Here is a 16,547-nt window from a genome sequence, read left to right on the forward strand (position 1 = left end):
AAGCAAGGCTCAAATCTATAATACCACATGGGGACATTTGCAAGGGCAAGATAAGTTTTTATGTAGTCTTACAAGTAGTATCTTTTAGCATCATATAATCTTGCCTCTTGCATTGCATCCTAGCAAGTAGGTAGTTTTTAAATTTTCAAAATTCTATTATTTGCTTGCTTTGGTCGTGCTATCATCAATCACCAAAAAGGGGGAGATTGTAAGGAAAATGGACCCTAGGCTCATTTACTTTAGATTTTGGTGTTTGATGACCGACACAACTAAATTGGACTAATGAATTTGCAAGTGTTTATTTTGTAGTTCAATAGGGTGTAAGACGTGACTTGGACAAAGACGACTGTCAATGTTTGACCACCGATAGCCTGACACGGGGGTCCTCGGGGCAGTATGTTCGGGCTTCAGCGTATGCGGAACTCGATGGTTAACGCAAGAGACAGTCGATTTATCCTGGTTTCAGGCCCTCGATCTTTGATCGAGTAATAGCCCTACGTCCAGTTTGGCGTTAGCCTTTGCGTTGGATTGATCGTAAAGTGTTGTGTCGTGTAATTGTTCTCTGAACTCCCGATCCAAGGAGCCCTACCCTCCTTTATATTGTCAGGAGGCCAGAGTCCTAGTCGATTTACAATAAGAGTTCCTAGTAGGATTATAGAATAATACTACTACTAAGATTACAGGGGAAGAATCCTAGTTAGACTAGTTCTTCTTCCTTCCTTACGGGGTATCCCATGGGTCCCGCACCGACAAGCCCTCAAGCACTTCATGGTTGAGTTCTGGAAGCCTTGTCTTGTTCCTTCAAGTCTTGTCGAGCAGGAACAAACATCGTCCAAGTGCTTTCTTGAGCGAAACCATGTAGCGCTTCATGAGATCTTCGTGTGGTGTGTACCTTTTTTGAAGAAAAAAGTACTCCCATTTGGATGTAGCCCCCGAGCCTCTTGCTGTTTGGCACAAGGAGCTTGAGGGTCTTTTCTTGAAATCTCCCTGATTCTTCGTCGAAGGGCTCCCAAGCATATACCCAGGTTCTTTATCGAAAAGAGTTCAGATTTAGCTATGTCTGGGTTCTTTTTGTCGAAAAGAGCTTGGATATAACTATGTCCGGGTTCTTTTTATCGTGTGGCCTTGAAGTCATCTACCCTAAAGTAGTCTTTTCTGCATCGTGCACTTTTGATAAAAAGTGCACTCACTGAGTGTAGCCCCTGAGCCTCTTGCTATTTGGAACAAAAAGTTGGAGAGTCTTGAATCTTTATGATATTTGAAAATTCCTGTTCTGAAGAAGTCTTTTGAGTGATGTGTGCTTTTTTGAATAAAAAAGTACACTCACTAAGTGTAGCCCCCCAGCCTCTTGCTATTTAGAACAAAAAGTTAGGGGTCTTAAATTTGAGTTGTTCAACAAACTGAAAACTTCCCCTGTTGCAGCCCCTGAGCATTGTTCAAAAAGAACTCGGATATAGAATCTTGGCATATTCTCTGGTAGTCTGCTATTGTCAGATGTAGAGTCTGCTGCTTTCAGAGTCTGCTGCTTTCAGATGTAGAGTCCGCTGTTGTCAGGTGTAGTTGTATGGTGGTGGTTGAGTGTAAATTGCTTTTGTTCACGGGTTGTACTGTGTTGGTATATTCTCCCAAATATACTTGTTGTTGAGTACTGTTCCTTCACTCCTGAGTTCCCTTTCATTATTGAGTTCTGTCTTTTCACTGTGTCCTTTGTTAGGCTTGTTTCATTGGTGCTCCTAGTCCATGTGCATCGCTCCTTCAGTCTATAAATACCCTCCTAGAGTGCTGTTTTGATTCATTGAGCGTTTGTTGCTTGTTCTGAAGTCTCTGTAGTCATGAATATGGTAGTTTGTGAAGTAGAGCAACCCCTGGGCGTATTTTGTAGTTGTTGTGTGTCTTGCTATAGCTGGATGGAGTCTTGTGATAGGGATTAGAGGTAGGCTAATCCCGCAGCAACATTATACTTGGAAGTACGTGGCGGTAGTTAGAGGGAGTCTTGTGATGTGGGATGTGATCCTTCATCTGGCAGTTCTGGGTTGATCCTCATCGCCTGCCCTAAGACTGTCCGATGTAGATCAGCATCATATCCAGCATCACATCGGACTTGGGTAGACAGATGCCTGTCGGCATTCTCTGCTCCATGTTGTCCCACCGTGCTATTGATTTCCACCTTAGATGCGCTGCGCCTGTCCTTTGAAGAAAACAGTGTAGCCGAGGGCGATTTGTCCTGCCGAGTAGCAATTTGGAACACGTAGTCGTTCTAGAGCCTAACTGTGTCTGGGTTCCTCTTTGCTACTTTGCTTTTCATGGTACCGAGTTCGTTGGGTCTTGTAAGATGTGTAATCTTGTATCTTTTGAAGTCATTTGTAATAGAGAGAATCTTGTCTTCTTAGTTGTCATTCTTTGTTCTGCTGATGTCCTGGTTGTCCATGAGATTCCCGAGTTCTTTATGTTAGGTCTGGGTTATTATGTTCCTTGTGGGGTAACCTTCTGTTTCTTCATGGCTAATGAGTTCTTTTTGCAGCAATATGGTAACTCTGCCGTTTTGCTGGATGGATAAGTCTGAAATCTGCCCGTTGAACTATACCATTGTGTGGATTTGTGCCTTCTGTCATTTTAGCTGTGTCAGTAAATGGACCATTGCGTTCTCACATTATGTTTTAATAGGCCTAGTGGGCCATGCTTTACTGTTGTAAAATCTATTTAAAGGCCTTTCGTCTTTTCCTTCTTTATTGGTCCGCTTTTGCCTTGAAACCCTAGTCTTTAGAAATCCATCGCCACCATTGTCGCCATTATCTGAGCGCCACCGTCTTAGCCTTGTCTTTCCCTAGTGCCTTTTTGTTTCCGCTAGTACATGGGTAGGAAGAAAGCCACGAGTAAGTCCTAGGCGACCTTTGTGGATGAGGAGTCATCACTTTCCGTGATCGAGAACCAAGAGTTCATGGCCATGAGGGCTACCTAGAAGGCTTGGCCAGCCCCGACAACAACTGAAGACCAGCTTCGCGAGCTTGTCAGCAATGGTCTGATCCATAGCAAGGACATTGATGAATGGAGAGTTCCAGGTGAGCATCGGGTCCCTACTCTAGGTCCTGGTGAGATTACTCTTTTCGTTTCCTTTATCCGTGCTGGACTTTGCCTTCCTACTTCCGCCTTCCTTCATCAATTTCTCAGTTATTTTAGGGTTAGTCTGAACCATCTAACTCCCAATGCCATCCTCCATCTTTCTATTTTTGTTCATCTTTGTGAAACTTTCCTTGGGATTCCTCCTTCTCTTTGTCTCTTCTGTCACTTCTTTTGTCTGAAGCCTCAACCCCGCCGCGAAGACACCAATGTTCTTGGTGGCTGCGGGATTCAGTTTCACCAGGGTTTCAAAAGCAAATTCTTTGATTATGACCTGGTTGACTCTGTGAGGGATTGGCGTGCTGACTAGTTTTACGCCGCCAATTTGATTGCCCCTCTCGCTGTTCATTCTAGATCTGGTCCCTTGGTTAATGACCATTGGGAAAAGATCCCTCTAACGTCGACCGAGCTCCAAGCAATCTAGCCGTTTCTTGAGAGGATAAGTACTCTAAAACAGCAGGGCTTGACCAGCTTTGGTATTGTCTTGAGTTTTCTTCGTCGTCATGTTTAGCCTCTAAAGGAGCGAGAGAACTTTGGTTTTGAGTACTCTGGGGCTGAGGATCCTTCTCGCATGGTCCCTGCCCTTGAGTTGACTAACGAGGAGGTACTCGAGCATCTTTAGAAGATGCTGAAAGGAGCCAGTGTTGTCCTGCTTACTGTCTCTGAGTACCGTGCAAACAACCCGCCTCCAGCTGTAAGTTGTTTTTTCTTTATGCGGGTACTTTTTGTATTTCTTTTGTTGTACCCATTTTTTTCTTAATCTTCCTTGTCTTGTAGGACTTGGGGCATAATTTTGTTGATCCGATCCCCCTTGATGCCTGCCCTACCATTGTGGGGACTGGGGATAGTCTTGCTAGGGCTTCTTTAACCAGTAAGTTTCAAACCCCACAATGTTTCCTGGTGTTTCTTCCATGATTTCTGACGTATATGTGGAGTATGTTCCTTGTCCAGTACCTCGAGGCCCTCGCAGTGTTGGGAACAGGGTGCGAGCTGAAAGTTCTTCCGGTTTGTCTTCTGCTAAGAAGTCTCACCAGTCGAGCACTCGTCTAGGTACTCTAGTTGTAGCTAGCATGCTCTTAGGTGAGCATATTAATGCACTCTGTCCCTTTGTTTTCTGTTTTTGTCTTTAATCGAGTACTTTTGTCCTTTTTCAGCTGGTGCTTTGGTGACCTTGGTTGAGAGTGAGGAGGAAGAGGACGATGATGTGCCTCTTGTTGTGCGTCGGTGAGTTCTTTTCTTATTTTCCTATTGTTGAACCCCTCCTTTGTTCTGACTTTTGGTCTTGATTTCTTTGTAGTAAGCAATCGTCAGATACCAGTTCTTCTAGGGCTCTAGCACCAAGTTCTTCTTTAGCTGCAGCGCTGAGTTCTTCTGGGGCTCCGGTACCGGCTACGCCGCTTCTATCGCAGGGAGGCGGTGAAGTTTTTGCCACCGTGGTTCCCCCTACGAGGTCTTCTTTTGGTTTTATGAAGAAGAAGATAGCTGAGTAAGTGATTCCTTGTTATGCTTCTTTGTTTCTCTCCCTGTTTTTCCCTGACTCATATTCTTATCATCGATTTTTCTTATGATTTTGCAGACCCTCGCCTTCCCTTAACCCTCTGCCGACTTCTTCTCATTCCTCTGACCCGCCTTTGTGCGCTGAGTCTCGGGGCTTGGAATGTCCAGTCAGCAAGGTAGCTATGGGGAAAGTCGGGTTCCCTGCCGCTTCTGACCCTAGTGCTCCGAAGGTGACCGTGGCCACAGCGATGGGTACTTCTGGGGAGTTAGCCGGGGCTTCCTAGGATATAGTCCTATTTTTGCCTTCTTTGCCTGCGCCGGCTTCTCCCTCTACTCCCCTTGGAACCAGCAGTCAGTGTTTGGACGATGATGTGTTGTTGCAGTTCGATGCCACCCATCGTCTGTCAGAGTTGACTGCTGCCTAGGGGGCCCTTTTGACTTCCTTTGGTGAAAAGCTTCAGGTGAGTTTTTCTAGAGTTCTTCCTTTGGATGTTCAATCTTCGTTTTCTTCTTATGCCTTTCTCTCTCTCTTTTTGTTCAGTCTTTCTCTCGAGATCATACCAGCTTCTTTTTCTCGTCCGAAAATGAGAAGAAGTTGTCTTCTAAGGTAAGCACCCTGAAGGCCGAGCTTGACCTCCTCTAGGCTGAGTTGGAGACCGAGCGTCAGACGCACCAAAAGGAGGAGAAAACTCTTTGTGCCCGGGTGGTAGAGGTAGAGAAGCAGAAGGATGCTGTGAAGAATGAGTGCAAAGGTATTGTGGGTTCTTTTTGTTTCCTTTTGTATTCTGGCTTCCCTTTCTGCTAACTTTTTGTTTTTTCTTTTGTACTCTGATTTTCCTTTCTGCTGACTTGTTTCTATTGCCTAGTCTAGCTCTCTGAGTTGAAAAGCAGAAGCTCTCGGAGGGTCTTGAGGAAATGAAGACCACTGCCCGCAATAGTCACAACAGGGCTAAGGAGGTAATTACTCGTGCTGAGGAAGAACTCACGCTTGCCAAACTGATTAGGCGTGGGGTTGACAGAAATCTTGTGTAGGCTCAAAAGACTATTCAAGACTTGTCTAGTAAGTTGGCGACGGCTACTGAAAACTAGAAAGCTTTGTGGAAGTCTTTTCGGTCAGTAGCCGACCTTCTTCGGACTTCAGCAGATGATGGTCATTCTTGTGCTCAATTCATTCCCCAAGTGCCCGCCCGTTTCCAGGAGTTCATGAAGCGGTGTGCCCATCTTTGCACCAGGAACATTCTTGCCCAGGTCCAGGTTCTTTCTCTAGATTTTCCTTTGTCCAAGGTTGCGGATGAAACCGAGAGCCAAGAGTACCTAGATGCCGTTGAGAGGTTGGAGCCTGAGGTCGATGACTTAGCCAAGAAGATTGTAGATAATCTTAATATTAATGTTTCTACTCCTGATGACAATGCTTGAATGTAATCGATCTTTGCACTCTGCCTTTTGTAACATAATACTTATACTCTTTCTTGAATGAAGATCCTTTATCTTTGTTGATGTCTTCTTTGTCTGGATGTCTAATCCTTGCTTACTCTTTAAATGTGTTGTCCAAGTGATCAGAATTTTCTCCGAGTAGCTATCCGTTCTGACTTTTATCTGCGTTGTATAAACTACTCAGTGTATGTAGATCGCTGTATTTGACAAATTTTCTTGATTTGCAGAGTACTTGTCTGGCTTTTGTCTGTGCCGTGTGAAACAACTCAGAGTATGTAGATTGATGTCTTGACAGACCTCCTTGACTTGTTGAGTGCTTGTCTGGCTTTTGTCTACGACTTGTAAATAACTCGGTATAGCCCATTGTGCCGACAAACTTTGCATCCTTGTTAGTACTAAGAAGACTTAGGATATCTCTAGCTTCTTCTGCTTGGCTTAGCTCGTAGTGTGGTCAGCATCTGGTCCTATCTCTAGTTGCAAAAGTATCTTAGTACCGACAAGGCCCCGAGCACTTCATGGTAGAGCTCTGGAAGCCTTGTCTTATTTTCTTTAAGTCTTGTTGAGCAGGAACAAGCGTTGCCCGAGTGCTTTCTTGAGCGAAACCATATAGCGCTTCTTGGGATCTTCTGAGTGTAGCCCCCGATCCTCTTGCTATTTGGAACAAGGAGCTAGAGGGTCTTGTCTTGAAATCGCTCTGATTTATGTCCAGGCTTATTTTCAGTCGTTTTTCTTTTTTGTTTAGGTGTTAGCTTATTAGCTACCCTCATCGGCGGGCTCAAGCATGTTTTCAGCTCTTTTGCTTCTCGGCCGGTATGCTTAGGCGTCTTTTCAGCCATTTTGCTTTTTTGTTTGGGTGTTAGCTTATTAGCTACCCTCATCGGCGGGCTCAAGCATGTTTTCAGCTCTTTTGCTCTCGACCGGTATGCTCAGGCATCTTTTCAGCCATTTTGCTTTTTAGTTCGGGTGTTAGCTTATTAGCTACCCTCATCAGCGGGCTCAAGCATGTTTTCAGCTCTTTTGCTCTTGGCCGGTATGCTTAGGCGTCTTTTCAGCCATTTTGCTTTTTAGTTTGGGTGTTAGCTTATTAGCTACCCTCATCGGCGGGCTCAAGCATGTTTTCAGCTCTTTTGCTCTCGGTCGGTATGCTCAGGCGTCTTTTTAGCCATTTTGCTTTTTAGTTCGTATTGGAAACAACTCAGGGAAAGCCATAATGAGACATATGTTTGTTGAGAAGGAACCATCTTTACTGATCATGAATATTGATAGGTCACAATAGTACATATGTTGTTGATGACCGCTATCTTTGTTGACCATGAACGTTGATCTGTTGTGTCTTGTGTACATATTTTCCCTTGAGTTGTTTTCACGCGTAGAATCTTCGTAGCTGACTAATGTGCCATGTATTGTTGACTTCTTTTCTGTCTTCGGTTATCAACTTGTATGTGCCCGGTCCGATGACCTTTGTGATGATAAAAGGACCTTCCCATAGACTGAGTAGTTTATGGCGTCCGTCGGTTTTTTGTATTCTTCTTAGTACTAGGTCTCCGACTTGTAATGATCGAGACTGGGTATTCTTGTTGTAGTGGCGTCTTAGTCCTTAGAGATATCTTGCTGATTGAAGGGTAGCGTTTACTTTGACTTCTTCTATACTATCAAGTTCTAGTCTTCAGGTGTGTTCTGCTTCTCCTTCGTCATATTATTCTATCCTTGGTGACGTCCAGATCAAGTCTGCAGGTCATACGGCTTCTGATCCGTAAACCAGAAAGAAAGGTGAGTATCCGGTGGCTCTGCTTATTTGAGTCCGTAGCCCCCATATGACCTTGGATAATTCTTTAATCCATTTGATCCATAGTCTACTAGTTCTTCATACAATCTTGGTTTTAATCCAGCTAGTATGAGTCTGTTTGCCCTTTTGACCTATCCGTTGGCCTCTGGATGTGCGACTAATGTGTAATCTATTCTGAAGCCGCAGTCCTGTGCCCAACTTTGGAATTTTGTGGCTGTGAAGGGAGAACCCAAATCCATAATGATTCGATTGGGCATGCTGAAGCGGTGCATAATGTCTTGGATGAATTCGACTGCTTTGGCTACGCTGTATTTTGTGAGTGGTTTGAATTCAATCCATTTGGTGAACTTGTCAATTGCCACGAAGATGTACTCGAAGCCGCCTTTTGCTTTCTTGAGAGGTCCTACTTGATCTAGCCCCCAGCAGGAGAAAGGCCAAGCAGGTGGTATGAAGATTAGGTTGTGAGCTGGCACATGAGCTTGTCTTGCGAATATTTGACAACTTTTGCATCTTCTGATGAGTTCTTCTATGTCTTTCAAAGTGGTTGGCCAGTAGAAACTAGTGTGGAATGCTTTGCCGACTAGTGTTCTTAAAGCGGCGTGTTTTCCACAGCAACCTGAGTGTATTTCGTCTAGGATCTATTTGCCTTCTTCAAATGAGATGCGTTTTAGGAGTACTCCTGATGATGCGGCTCTTCTGTAGAGCTTCTCTCCCACTAGGACGTAATTCTTGCTTCTATGAACAACTCTGGTAGCTTCCTCCTTTTCCGCTGGCAACTTATTCTCTTTGATGTAATCAATAAAAACCTAGGTCCATGAAGTGGTGATTACCAAGATCTAGGTGCCTTTGGCTGAGATTTCAGGGGTTATCTCACCGGGTTGTTTGATAGAGGGAGCTGATAACTTCTCTATGAATACACCGGGTGGTACCTTCGCCATGTCTGATCCAAGCTTGGTGAGGATGTCTGCCGTAATATTAGAATCACGTAGGACATGTAGAATTTCTAATCCTTGAAAATGTTTTTCGAGCTTTCATATTTTAGCACAGTAAGCATCCATGTTTTCTTTAGTGCAGTCCCAATCTTTGTTGACTTGATTGATTACCACTGCTGAATTGTCATAAACGAGTAAACGCTTGATTCCGAGGGTAATTGCCACTCGTAGCCCATGGATGAGGGCTTCGTATTCTGCTTCATTGTTTGTAGCTTGCCATAATATCTGAAGGACGTACTTGAGTTGCTTTCTATCTGGAGAAATTAGGAGGACACCTGCACCGGCTCCGCCTAGCTTGAGTGATCCATCAAAGTACATCTTCTAATGATCAAGGATGGTACTTGACATAGGTTGTTGAATTTCTGTCCATTCGGCAACAAAATCAGCCAGGGCTCAAGATTTAATTGCCTTCCATAGGGTGAAATTGATATTGAGAGCACCAAGTTCAACTGCCCACTTAGATATGTGCCCTGTTACATCTCTGTTGTGTAGGATGTCTCCGAGTGGGAAATCTATCACCACGGTAATCCTATGGCTTTCAAAATAGTGACGAAGCTTGTGTGAAGTGATCAGAAGGGCGTAGAGTAGTTTTTGCACATGCGGGTACTAGATTTTTTATTCTGACAGTACTTCACTGATGTAGTATACGGGGCGTTGTACTTTATATACACGCCCTTCTTCTTCTCTTTCTACGACAATCGTAGTGCTGATCACAGTAGAAGTTGCCGCAATGTACAACATTATTTCTTCATATTTCTTCGGAGGTGTGAGGATGGGTGAGGATGTGAGATATGCCTTGAGCTTCTTGAAAGCTTTGTTGGCTTCTTCTGTCCACTCGAATTTGTCTGTCTTCTTTAGTAATTTAAAGAAAGGTAACCCTTTTTCGCCCAGTCTAGATATGAAACGATTGAGGGCCGCCAATCAGCCTGTTAGTTTCTACACATCTTTGACACTTCGAGGAGGGCCCATCTCTTTATGGCTCGAATCTGCTTGGCGCTTGCTTTGATTCCACGATGACTGACCAAGAATCTGAGTAGTTATCCTAAAGGAACTCCGAATACACACTTGTTTGGATTCAATTTCCACCTCCATCTTTTCAGGTTTTTGAAAGTTTGCTTTAAGTCTTCGATTAGTGTATCTGGGTTCTTTGTCTTTACCACTACGTCATCCACGCATGCTTCTACATTTTCGCCGATCTGATCACCAAGGCATGTTTGGATAGCTCTTTGGTAAGTTGCACCAGCATTTTTGAGTCCAAATGACATGGTTTTGTAGCAGTAGGCATCGAATGAAGTGATGAAAGATGTCTTGCTCTGGTCTTGTTCCTTTAATGCAATCTGGTGATATCCTAAATAGCAATCAAGGAAGGATAATAGGGCAGATCCTACTGTTGAATCTACTATCTAATCAATGCGTGGTAGTCCAAACAGATCTTTCGGGTAGTGTTTGTTGAGATTTGTGTAGTCGACACACATACGCCACTCGTCCGTGTTCTTTTTCTGTACCATAACTGGGTTTGCTAGCCAATCTAGATGGAGGATTTCTCTGATGAATCCGGCTGCCATTAGTTTTGTAATTTCCTTTTTAATTGCTGCCTTCTTGTCGGGAGAGAATCACCGTAGTCATTGCTTCACAGGCTTGGAGCCTTCATTGATATCAATTCTGTGCTCAACCAACTCTCTTGGGACCCCTAGCATGTCGACCGGCTTCCAAGCGAAGATATCCTTGTTGTCCCAAAAAAAGTTGGTGAGTGCGAGTTCCTATTTTGTCGATAGGTGGGCGCTGATGGTTACCGTTTTTGAGGGATCACCAGTGCCTAGGTCGATTTGCTTGACATCGGCTTCTTTCGGTGGTGCTAGGATGCTAGGTTTTTTAGCTGGTATCTCTAGCTCTTCTGGGCTCATTTTTGCTGCAACAGTTGTTATTTCTTTTCTTCCATCGTTGGCCTATGCTTTTGCTGCGATTTGGATTGCCTAAACATCATAGTCAAATGCGCGCTTCAAATCACTCCGAAGAGAGAGAACACCGTTAGGCCCCGGCATCTTGAGCAATAGGTATAGATAATGCGGTATTGCCATGAATTTTGCTAGTGCTGGGCGCCCGAGGATTGCATGATATGATGAATCAAAGTCTTCAAACTTGATGAACTCTGTATGGTAGTTCGAGGGAGTCCCAAAAGTAACTGGTAGAGTGATTTGTCCAAGTGGCATTGCTGCCTTGCCGGGTACTATGCTGTAAAAAGGCGTGCTTGTTGGTGTGATCATCTCGGCAAGTTGTAGTCCCATCTTCCTTAGAGTTTCTGAAAAAATGATGTTGAGTCCAGCTCCTCCGTCGATTAGTACTTTCGTAACAGTCATATCGGCAATGGTTGGATCTAGAACTAGTGGGTAATGGCCTGGGTTTCCTACGCTAGTCCATTGGTCTTCTCTTGAAAATTAGATTGGATACTCTGACCAATTGAGATATCTTGGTGTAGCAGGTTTTGCTGCAATGATGGTTCGTAACGCTAGCTTTTCTTGATGTTTGCTTCTAGAATCTGGAACCCCAGCAAAGATTACTACCACTGTCCCCCTGGATTTTTGGAATCCCTTGTCTTCATGGTTGTCTTCTTCTTTTTTCTGATTGTCTTCTTTATTGTTCCCCTTACTATCTTTCCTTGTGTATCTTTTGTTGAAGGTGTAGCAATTTTTGATGGTGTGCTTTCCATTGGGGTGCAAGGGGCAATGTATGTTCTCAATGTCGTCATATCTTCTAGGCTTGGAAAATTTCTTTGATTTGTCAGCCATTGCTACTGTGTTGTCTGGACCATGCTTTCTTTCCTGATGTCTGTTGTTTCGAGGATTTTGCCTATCTGGGTTGTCTCTGTTATTTCTATCCGGGAATCTTTCTCACGTCTTTTCCTCTACAGTAATCATCTTTTCCATTGTTCGTCTGAATTCTTCATTGTTTCTTGGATTTTCTTTGCAGAAGTCTTGAAATTGCCACCTAGCCACAATTCTGTGAGAGAAAGCTTCAATTACTTCTCGTTGTGTGATGTCATGTACTTGAGCTCGTAGTTCACCAAATCATCGATAGTAATTTCTAAGACTTTCACCTCCTTTCTACTTGAGTCCTTTTAACTCTGCGTGGGTGATTGGGTGTGCAATAATACCCGTGAAATTTTTACAGAAAGCTCTTTGCAAGTCCTCTCAATTTCTGATTGATCCTGGATTCAATTTGTTAAACCATTGAAGTGGTATGGTTTCTAGGGCCATGGGAAAGAACAAGGTCTTGATGTCATCGTCTCCTCTGGCCAATTCAATCAATTGCGAGTAAATCCTAAGCCATTGCTTTGGTTCGGTCTTGCCATCATACTTGGAGTGGTTGGACGGTTTGAACTTGTGAGGTAGTCGTATTGAAGCAAGTCTATTTGCGAAACAGGGGAATCTATCGTGCGTTCTGGCTTCTGTGTATTCTGATTCAGCGCCCCCTTCTTGCCAACTGTTGTCTTGGTAAGAGTAGTTTTGTGTAGCTGTCTGTGTGGGTGCCTTGCTTCTGGCTTTTCTTGTTTGTTCGACCCAATTGTTTTGACTATGATTTCTTCTACTTTCTCTGTTGTGACTTCCACTTGGTCCAAGTCTCTCAAAAGCGGACTTCCTTTGATTTTGATCTTCCTGCTTATGAGATGCTGACCTATCTGGTAGTCTTGAGTGGGCCCTTCCATCATGCATCCTTAGGACTATTGATTGGAGGAAGTCCCAGAGATGTTCTTGTTTTTCATTGGGATGTGAAGTTGCTCTGAGTTCTTCTAGTGCTTCTCGGATCTTATCGTAGGGTGTATTCGCTGCTCATCCTTCTTCGACCTCTCGCTCTGATCTTCTTTTATTGTACTTGGCTAGGTCTAACTCATATTTGATCCAAGTTTCCTTTTGTTGCTTAGCACGGCGTTGATGTCCTTGTTTCAATTTGTTCTTTCTCTCCCTCGCCTGCCTCTGACTCTCAGTCTCACCATCGTGCCCCTGGATAAATGGTGATATGTTGGATTTGGATTCATCTGAAGACCTAACGTTGGGTGCTTCTGGGGGGACCAATGGTGATCGAGGATGGCGAATCATGAATACTTCTCTAGCGTGAGTTATTCTGTCATCGTCATTGATTTCCGTACTGCCAGAGCTGTTGATAACTTTAGTAGAGGTTTCAAGGTCATAGATCGAGTCTCCTTGTTGGTAGGGTAGAGTTGTTGTTGTCGTATCATCGACTAGTTGGGTGCCGTCATCCTCAGGAATGGAACCTGGCCAGTGGACGATGCAGTCTTGAGATGTTATAGTTAAGACGAGACCTTCCTAGGCTCCTTTCAGCGGCATTCTAAGCACGGGATAGGTGGATCCTTTAGGCCATGTCTGATAAGATGTTGCCATGTTGTGGAGTCTGAATGGAAGAGGACCCGACTTCTTTGAAGTACTCTGAGTGTACTCCAAGTAGTATTCTTGATAGGTTGACATCGTGTTCCGAAGCTTTGTTAGAGAAGAACTCGGTTCTTCGAAAGAACTCGGATAAGACTCTGTCTCGGAAGTGGAACCTGAGTTTGAATCGGATGCGTGAAGTCGCGAAACCCAAGTTGGATTGGACATCACGAGCTACGCAAATCTTTTGGCAAGCTGATCTGTCGTTGTTGCTAAAATGGAAAAGTCCTGATGATGATCTGAATCTTCGAGGAGACGGCCTTGGAGCTTGCCATCATCGTCTGCCTCATAGATCCATGAACCGAAGGTGAAGGTTGATCCCTTTGAGAAGATCATGTTGTCTAGGTCCATCAAGCTCTCGGATGCAAAGTCACCGAAAGCCCCTACCTAGCGCGCCAGCTATCGATGTTTGACCACTGATAGCCTGCCACGGGGGTCCCCAGGGCAGTATGTTCAAGCTTCAGCGTATGCAGAACTCGACGGTTAACATAAGAGACAGTCAATTTATCCTAATTCGGGCCCTCGATCTTTGATCGAGTAATAGCCCTATGTCCAGTTCGGCGTTAGCCTTTGCGTTGGATTGATCGTAAAGTGTTGTGTCATGTAATTGTTCTCTGAACTCCCGATCCAAGGAGCCCTGCCCTCCTTTATATAGTCAGGAGGCCAGAGTCCTAGTCGATTTACAATGAGAGTTCCTAGTAGGATTACAGAATAATACTACTACTAAGATTACAGGGGAAGAATCCTAGTTAGACTAGTTCTTCTCCCTTCCTTGCGGGGTATCCCATGGGTCCCACACCAACAGTGACGTGATGATCCGATGATCAACACCTCAAAGAAGACCTTAGAAGCACAAGAGAAGACCTAAGATATCAAGCAAAGCCCAAGCATGAAGATAGGAACCAAGCCGCACGCAAGATCACGAAGAAACGAGCTCACAAAGGTGACCGGACGCTAGACCAGACATTGGAGAAAAGCGACCAGACGCTCCGATCAGGAGGCTCGGCAACAGCAGCAGCGATCGGACGCTGGACCGGACACTAGCGGCAAACCGACCAGACGTAGGACAACAGTGTCCGATCGAGTACAGAGAGGTTCTTGAGCGACGAATTTACGACCGGACGCATCTGGTGGCATATGACCGGACGCTGGCAGCGTCTGATCAGTAGATCGCAGCTCCAACGGTCGAGACGACCGGACACATTCGGTCAGGACGTGATCAGCGTCCGATCAGTAGCAGAAAAGCGTGATTTCGTCCCCAACGGCTACTTTCTCAGTGGGGCTTATAAATACAACCCCAACCGGCCAAATGAGAAGAGTGGAGTTGAGGAAACATACCAAGGGTGTTGATACACCATTTTAGTGATCTCCACTTGCATAGTGCTTAGTGTTTTATTAGGTGATTAGCGTAGGTGCTTTTGTGAAGTGCTTAGGTTGATTAGACCACCGCTTATGTGCTTGCTCTAGGTTTAGGCCTAGTGTTTAGTGAGGTTTGCATACCTCTTACCGCTCGGTGCTTGCGCGCACCATTGTTGTACATCGGAGGGGCTTGTAGTCTTGTGAGATCACATCAACCGCGTTTATGGTGTGGCCACCACCGTGTACCAGAGGGAACAAGGCCCGTGACGTTTCGGCTAGAAGCTTGATAGTGAAGACGGCAGGGAGCATCCGGGAGAGGCTTGCCGGAAGGCATGTCGGAGACCCACTTGCGCGTGGGGAAAGCCCGAGGCTATCCATGGAGTTATCCGACTGGGAGCTTGGCCCTTACGAGGGATTCCTTGCGAGGGGCTCCAACGAGGACTAGGGGGAAGCTTGCGTGCTTCTCGATACCTCGGTAAAAATACCGGAGTCGTCGACGGGAGTTTGCATATCTCTATCTTGCTCTTTAGCTTCCGCATTTACATTGATTGTATTACTCCTTGTGTGGTAGAGATAGCAACACACTAGCAAAACCGTAGTTGCACATTTAGATAGTTTATCTTTTGCATAGGTTTTGCTAAGGTTAAAAAAAGAGGCCATAGTTTAGAGTTAGAATTTTAAGTTGCCTAATTCAACCCCCCCCCCTCTTAGGCGTCACAGTCCCCTTCACACTGGACCATTGTTTATAAAAATTTAGCAATCATATGCCAAGCTCAAGATGGCATAGTAATCATCTGATATTTCAAATTCAGAGGAACCACCCTTGGCAAAAAATTCTTTGTTTTAGCTCCTAGCTCACAAAATCCAAACAAAAGCAAATAGGTGACATTAACACTTACCTAATCTCTCTAGAATGAAAGGAAGGGTAACTCTTAATTCAAGTTGTTTGTAATCCTCGTCGCCATTTTTTTGTTGCGTTGCTCGTCATCCACGTGTACAAATTATTTGTTCTCAAACACAAAGCACCTACATTGGCAAACCAGCAAGACAATTTTGAAAATAGTGAGCACTGAAAATAAAATTATAGTCTAGGATTGCAAGCTGCCATGGTAGCAGTCTAAGTAGGAAACAAATTCAAGCTGTTTGTAATCCACATAAGTTATTTTTTGTGACCTACATGGCAAACCAGCGAGTCATGTAAAAACTAATCCTGTAACCTATTATTTAAGCAATAACAAGAGCACCAATCCTCTTATTCTCATATATTATATACTTTAGTTGCTGTAAATGTCTGCAAAAAATTCCCCCATTCCATTGACTACTTACTGAAAGTAGAACACCACCATAATAACATAAACCACCTAACAAGCTCACTATTTAGAATATTTTCAATAAATATACTCTAAATATAAAACATGAACTAATTAACTAAATTAGAATGGACATAAAATGGGAAAACCCAAAATCAAGGGGGATCCCCAACAAATTATTGGGGAGAGCTAGCCCACGTCACTCCAGCATGAGCAGTACGCCGAAATTAGAAAGGCAGATGTAGCTACGGGAAAAAAGAAAAAAGAAGACGGAGAGAGAACGAATAGAACCGGAGGATGGGGGAATAGAAGGGGAGGAGAGGAGGAGGCGATGACACACTGCGCTACCGGCGCCTCGGAAGGCGGGGAGGTGTGCCGACGCAGGAGCACCCCGTCGCGCACACCTTCTGGGACCATCCGCGCACTCTGCACTGTTGCGCTCGCTCCGCAATGCTGCGTCGGGGGGCACGCCGGGGGAGGGGGGCATCCACGTCATCGCACCGGTGCGCCGCCGTGCCGCCTCGCCGCCGGAGAGAAAGACGGCACGCACAGCTGAACCCTCGAGCACAGGTACCTAGGGTTTGCTTGAGCACAGGCACCTAGGGGCCAG

This window comes from Miscanthus floridulus, chromosome 4 (genome assembly GCF_019320115.1).
Source record: "Miscanthus floridulus cultivar M001 chromosome 4, ASM1932011v1, whole genome shotgun sequence".
NCBI classification, from domain to species: Eukaryota; Viridiplantae; Streptophyta; class Magnoliopsida; order Poales; family Poaceae; genus Miscanthus; species Miscanthus floridulus.